The sequence below is a fragment of the Rhinoraja longicauda genome, unplaced genomic scaffold (genome assembly GCF_053455715.1).
Source record: "Rhinoraja longicauda isolate Sanriku21f unplaced genomic scaffold, sRhiLon1.1 Scf000060, whole genome shotgun sequence".
Taxonomy (NCBI): Eukaryota; Metazoa; Chordata; class Chondrichthyes; order Rajiformes; family Arhynchobatidae; genus Rhinoraja; species Rhinoraja longicauda.
This window is the reverse complement of record NW_027601278.1, coordinates 367,501-375,000: the sequence shown is the minus strand read 5'-3', so window position 1 is coordinate 375,000 and position 7,500 is coordinate 367,501.

The following is a 7,500-nucleotide window of genomic DNA, read 5'->3' as shown; positions in this document are numbered from 1 at the left end:
AAGGCGGCGAACTTTAAAGCGCTGCAGCTCGAGCGCACAAGGTGCGCGGGGAATTGTTAGCGGCGCCGTGGTTGTGGTGGCGGTGACCATGGCTGCCTGCTCCTTTGGTTCACGATGTCCCCGCCGAAGGCGGCGAACTTTAAAGTACTGCAGCTCGAGCGCACAAGGTGCGCGGGGAATTGTTAGCGGCGCCGTGCTTGTGCTGGCGGTGACCATGGCTGCCTGCTCCTTTGGTTCACGATGTCCCCGCCGAAGGCGGCGTACTTTAAAGTACTGCAGCTCGAGCGCACAAGGTGCGCGGGGAATTGTTAGCGGCGCCGTGGTTGTGCTGGCGGTGACCATGGCTGCCTGCTCCTTTGGTTCACGATGTCCCCGCCGAAGGCGGCGTACTTTAAAGTACTGCAGCTCGAGCGCACAAGGTGCGCGGGGAATTGTTAGCGGCGCCGTGCTTGTGCTGGCGGTGACCATGGCTGCCTGCTCCTTTGGTTCACGATGTCCCCGCCGAAGGCGGCGTACTTTAAAGTACTGCAGCTCGAGCGCACAAGGTGCGCGTGGAATTGTTAGCGGCGCCGTGGTTGTGCTGGCGGTGACCATGGCTGCCTGCTCCTTTGGTTCACGATGTCCCCGCCGAAGGCGGCGTACTTTAAAGTACTGCAGCTCGAGCGCACAAGGTGCGCGGGGAATTGTTAGCGGCGCCGTGCTTGTGCTGGCGGTGACCATGGCTGCCTGCTCCTTTGGTTCACGATGTCCCCGCCGAAGGCGGCGTACTTTAAAGTACTGCAGCTCGAGCGCACAAGGTGCGCGGGGAATTGTTAGCGGCGCCGTGGTTGTGCTGGCGGTGACCATGGCTGCCTGCTCCTTTGGTTCACGATGTCCCCGCCGAAGGCGGCGTACTTTAAAGTACTGCAGCTCGAGCGCACAAGGTGCGCGGGGAATTGTTAGCGGCGCCGTGCTTGTGCTGGCGGTGACCATGGCTGCCTGCTCCTTTGGTTCACGATGTCCCCGCCGAAGGCGGCGTACTTTAAAGTACTGCAGCTCGAGCGCACAAGGTGCGCGTGGAATTGTTAGCGGCGCCGTGGTTGTGCTGGCGGTGACCATGGCTGCCTGCTCCTTTGGTTCACGATGTCCCCGCCGAAGGCGGCGTACTTTAAAGTACTGCAGCTCGAGCGCACAAGGTGCGCGGGGAATTGTTAGCGGCGCCGTGCTTGTGCTGGCGGTGACCATGGCTGCCTGCTCCTTTGGTTCACGATGTCCCCGCCGAAGGCGGCGTACTTTAAAGTACTGCAGCTCGAGCGCACAAGGTGCGCGTGGAATTGTTAGCGGCGCCGTGGTTGTGCTGGCGGTGACCATGGCTGCCTGCTCCTTTGGTTCACGATGTCCCCGCCGAAGGCGGCGTACTTTAAAGTACTGCAGCTCGAGCGCACAAGGTGCGCGGGGAATTGTTAGCGGCGCCGTCGTTGTGCTGGCGGTGACCATGGCTGCCTGCTCCTTTGGTTCACGATGTCCCCGCCGAAGGCGGCGTACTTTAAAGTGCTGCAGCTCGAGCGCACCATGTGCGTGGGGAATTGTTAGCGGGGGCGTCGTTGTGCTGGGGGCTGACTGTCCCTAGTGGGTATAGGATAATGTTAATGTACGGGGATCGCTGGGCGGCACGGACTTGGAGGGCCGAAAAGGCCTGTTTCCGGCTGTATGTGTATGATATGATATGATATGATGCCTGCCTGCTCATTTGGTTCATGATGTCCACGCGGCAGGCGGAATATTTTAAAAGCACTGTTCTGTACGAAGTGCACAATGTCCGTTGGGGAAATGCAGCTGGGGGTCGGTCGACCGGCTGACGACGCCTGCCTGCCGATTTGGTTCACGATGTCCCCGCCGAAGGCGGCATACTTGAAAGTACCGCCGTTCGCGGCGCGCAATTTGCGGGGGGAGGAATTGTTAGTGCACGTCTGTGTGCTAGGTGACGATGCTTGCCGACTTGGTTCATGCCGTCCACGCCGAAGACGGCGCCGTTTAAAGTACTGCCGCTCGAGGTGCACAATTTGCGGGGGAATTGTTAATGGGCGTCGGCGTGCTGGGTGACGATGTGGAGATGTGGAACGCCGAGCCAGATCTATCTTATTTGTTTGCTTGGCCCACTGGACTTTGCGTGGGCTTTGCAACACTGTGTGCTAGGTTAAATCACGGCCAATAGAGTGAGTGTTTTTAATGATCCTGATCTGATAAGGGGACTAGAGGTAAAAGAGCCGTTAGGAGGCAGTGATCACAACACGATAAGTTTTACTCTGCAAATGGAAAGGTAGAAGGGAAAATCGGAAGTGTCTGTATTACAGTATAGCAAAGGGGATTACAGAGGCATGAGGCGGGAGCTGGCCAAAATTGACTGGAAGGAGGCCCTAGCAGGGAAGACGGTAGAACAGCAATGGCAGGTATTCCAGGGAATAATGCAGAGGTTGCAGGATCAATTTATTCCAAAGAGGTGGAAAGACTCTAAGGGGAGTAAGAGACACCTGTGGCTGACAAGGGAAGTCAGGGACAGCATAAAAATTAAGGAGAGGAGGTATAACATAGCAAAGAAGAGTGGGAAGACAGAGGATTGGGACTCTTTTAAAGAGCAACAAAAGTTAACTAAAGAGGCAATGCGGGGAGAAAAGATGAGGTGCGAGGGTAAACTAGCCAATAATATAAAGGAGGATAGCAAAAGTTTTTTTAGGTACGTGAAGAGGAAAAAAATAGTCAAGGCAAATGTGGGTCCCTTGAAGACAGAAACGGGGGAATTTATTATGGGGAACAAAGAAATGGCAGACGAGTTAAACCGTTACTTTGGGTCTGTCTTCACTGAGGAAGATACACACAATCTCCCAAATGTTCTAGGGGCCGGAGAACCTAGGGTGATGGAGGAACTGAAGGAAATCCACATTAGGCAGGAAATGGTTTTGGGTAGACTGATGGGACTGAAGGCTGATAAATCCCCAGGGCCTGATGGTCTGCATCCCAGGGTACCTAAGGAGGTGGCTCTAGAAATAGTGGAAGCATTGGAGATCATTTTTCAATGTTCTATATAGATTCAGGATCAGTTCCTGTGGATTGGAGGATAGCAAATGTTATCCCACTTTTTAAGAAGGGAGGGAGAGAGAAAACGGGTAATTATAGACCAGTTAGTCTGACATCAGTGGTGGGGAAGATGCTGGAGTCAATTAGAAAAGACGAAATTGCTGAGCATTTGGATAGCAGTAACAGGATCATTGCGAGTCAGCATGGATTTACGAAGGGGAAATCATGCTTGACAAATCTACTGGAATGTTTTGAGGATGTAACTAGGAAAATTGACAGGGGAGAGTCAGTGGACGTGGTGTACCTCGACTTTCAGAAAGCCTTCGACAAGCTCCCACATAGGAGATTAGTGGGCAAAATTAGGGCACGTGGTATTGGGGGTAGGGTACTGACATGGATAGAAAATTGGTTGACAGACGGAAAGCAAAGAGTGGGTATAAATGGGTCCCTCTCGGAATGGCAGGCAGTGACCAGTGGGGTACCGCAAGGTTCGGTGCTGGGACCCCAGCTATTTACGATATGCATTAATGACTTAGACGGAGGGATTAAAAGTACCATTAGCAAATTTGCAGATGATACTAAGCTGGAGGGTAGTGTGAATTGTGAGGAAGATGCAATAAGGCTGCAGGATGACTTGGACAGGTTGTGTGAGTGGGCGGATACATGGCAGATGCAGTTTAATGTAGATAAGTGCGAGGTTATTCACTTTGGAAGTAAGAGTAGAAAGGCAGATTATTGTCTGAATGGTGTCAAGTTAGGAGGAGGGGGAGTTCAACGAGATCTGGATGTCCTAGTGCATCAGTCAATGAAAGGAAGCATGCAGGTACAGCAGGCAGTGAAGAAAGCCAATGGAATGTTGGCCTTCGTAACCAGAGGAGTTGAGTATAGGAGCAAAGAGGTCCTTCTACAGTTGTAGCGGGCCCTGGTGAGACCGCACCTGGAGTACTGTGTGCAGTTTTGGTCTCCAAATTTGAGGAAGGATATTCTTGCTATGGAGGGCGTGCAGCGTAGGTTCACTAGGTTAATTCCCGGAATGGCGGGACGGTCGTATGTTGAAAGGCTGGAGCGATTGGGCTTGTATACACTGGTATTTAGAAGAATGAGGGGGGATCTTATTGAAACATATACGATAATTAGGGGATTGGACACATTAGAGGCAGGAAACATGTTCCCAATGTTGGGGGAGTCCAGAACAAGGGGCCACCGTTTAAGAATAAGGGGTAGGCCATTTAGAACGGAGATGAGGAAGAACCTTTTCAGTCAGAGAGTGGTGAAGGTGTGGAATTCTCTGCCTCAGAAGGCAGTGGAGGCCAGTTCGTTGGATGCTTTCAAGAGAGAGCTGGATAGAGCTCTTAAGGATAACGGAGTGAGGGGGTATGGGGAGAAGGCAGGAACGGGGTACTGATTGAGAGTGATCAGCCATGATCGCATTGAATGGCGGTGCTGGCTCGAAGGGCTGAATGGCCGACTCCTGCACCTATTGTCTATTGTCTATTGTCTATAATCAACCACTTTATTTTGCCCGTCTTTGTGACTCCTCTTTGACACGTCGATCACCGCTGAGGCTGTTTTACCTGTTTCCCCTATGTACCGTAAGGTACACTCCTTACATTGAACTGCATACACCCCATTATTTCGCTCACGGGTTATCCTCTGTGCTATCCAGTCTCTCCTGTCACCCTGTTCTATGTTTTTGTCTATTACCCAGTGGGAGCAGGCCCCATATTGACATTAATTTGTAACCCTACTGCTCCCCTCGTCTGCTGGTTTTATCACCATCTCATGTTTATCCCTCAGCTCTGCCGTGGTCTCCCTCTCTTTTTTTCTGGTGAGGTTCGGCCTATCCTTTGTCATGGGCATATCCCAGGCTGTTTTAGTAACGTTCTTTTAAAACGTGTCGTGTTTGTTTGGCTTTACCCACGTTCCAGCATTAGAGGCCAATTTTTGCAATGTTTCCTGGGTGGGATTTGCCGGTTTTACAAATGGTGTCACTATCTCACCCTGCTTCCTGATACCCTTATGGGGTCGGCTCTGTTCTTGCAGAACCCTCGGGTGGTGCAGAGTCTGGGCCTTGTTATCAATATCTTGCCCTGCTTCCCGATACCCTTGCGGGTTCGGCTCTGTTCTTGCAGATCCCTCAGGTGGTGCAGAGTCTGGGCGGCATCGTCACCCAGCACACCGACGCCCACTGAAAATTACCCACGCACAGTGCGCGCCTGGAGCGGCAGTAGTTCAAACTACCCCTACCCCTACCCCTACCCCTACCGCTACCCCTACCCCTACCCCTACCCCTAACCCTAACCCTAACCCTAACCCTAACCCTAACCCTAACCCTAACCCTAACCCTAACCCTAACCCTAACCCTAACCCTAACCCTAACCCTAACCCTAACCCTAACCCTAACCCTAACCCTGACCCTAATGCAGGCAGAGTTATTTATAAAGTGGCCCAGACTCTGCACCACCTGAGGGTTTTGTAACAGAACCAACCCCATAAGGGTTTCAGGAAGCAGGGCAAGATATTGATAACAAGGCGCAGACTCTGCACCACCTCAGGGTTCTGCAAGAACAGAGCCGACCCCATAAGGGCATCAGGAATCAGGGCAAGATATTGATAAAATGGCCCAGACTCTGCACCACCTGAGGGTTCTGCAAGAACAGAGCCGACCCCATAAGGGCATCAGGAAGCAGGGCAAGATATTGGTAACAAGGCCCACGGGGAAGGCGGCATACTTTGGGGTTATTTTGTAGTGAGTTTTGAAGGCATGTGCTAGTGTTACGCATACCGAGGGCGCGCAAAGTTCGGCGCGCCCGGGCCAAAACGCCTCTGCTGGCCGCGGCCGAGTCGGCCGACGGATTGCCACGGACTTGCTTGACGACCTGTCACTCTCCGTGCATCGGTTGCACGCCCGGTTCGTCCTTTCCATTTGTTTCATGATGTACACGCGGCAGGCGGAATATTTTAAAAGCACTGTTCTGTTCGAAGTGCACAATGGCCGTTGGGGCAATGCAACTGGGGGTCGGTCGACCGGCTGACGACGCCTGCCTGCCGATTTGGTTCACGATGTCCCCGCCGAAGGCGGCATACTTGAAAGTACTGCCGTTCGCGGCGCGCAATTTGCAGGGGGGAGGAATTGTTAGTGGACGTCTGTGTGCTGGGTGACGATGCTTGCCGACTTGGTTCATGCCGTCCACGCCGAAGACGGCGCCGTTTAAAGTACTGCCGCTCGAGGTGCACAATTTGCGGGGGAATTGTTATTGGGCGTCGGCGTGCTGGGTGACGATGTGGAGATGAGGAACGCCGAGCCAGATCTATCTTATTTGTTTGCTTGGGCCACTGGACTTTGCATGGGCTTTGCATCATTGTGTGCTACGTTAAATCACGGCCAATTGAGTGAGTATTTTTTATTCAACCACTCTATTTTGCCCGTCTTTGTGACTCCTCTATGACACGCCGATCACCGCTGACGTGTTAATCTGCGTGTTAGGTATCTCGGGGGTCAGTTGGACGGACAGATGTGTAAGGGTTTTGTTCGGAAGGATCGTTGAGTGTAAACGGTGAACGGGGGTTAAAGGCCCTGAGGTTTCAATCCTCTAAAGAATGTAAAAGGTCTGACGCGTTAGCTAGCAGCTAATGAGGTGAACCTAGCAGCTAATGAGGCTCTCTCTCTCTCACGGCCCCGGGACTCCCTCCCTCCCTCCTCCCTCTTGGAACCCTCCCTGCGTGGGGGGGGGGGGGGGGGGGGGGGCACGAAGAAAAAGAGGGTATAAGAAGAATCCAGTGGAAGGAGTAGGGACTGGGGGCGAGGTCAGACAGCCTATCCGGCTAATAAAGCATCATGAGGTTAGGTATAAACTCTGATGACTGCATAAACTCGCCCCTAATGGGGGGGGGGGGGCACTCTCTCCCCCACCCCTCTCTCCCCAGTGCCACTCCCTCCGACCCCCCCCCCACTCTCTTCGTGTCGCTGGGCCCGCCCGGCACGGCCCCGAGGATCACTCCCCGCGCGGCAACGGGACACCGGGTCGCCGGGCCCGCAGGGTCGTCAGTCGGGCGGGGGGGGGGGAGGGTGGCCATGCCAGCAGCAGGAGAGGTTTCCAACGAACCCGCGACCGCAGCAGGACCGCCCTCGGCAGACATTTGGACCCAGCGGGTCCGTTCGGGATGGTTGCCGGGCCCGCAGCAGAGGTTTCCTTCCACCCAACGGGGGGGGGGGGGGGGGGGGCGGGGCTGCCCATCTTCCCGCTCGAAGCAACGGCCTCACCCTAACGGCCTCACCCTAACAACCCTCACCCTGACCCTAAACCGCTCGGTTCATGACTTCTCTCCGTTTGGTTCATGAATTCGCCATTTAGTTCACGACTTCTCCTGTTGGTTCCTGACTTCTACCTCGTGGTTCGTGATTCCGGCGGGTAGGTGGGGTGCCCGGATACTCTCGGCGAAAGG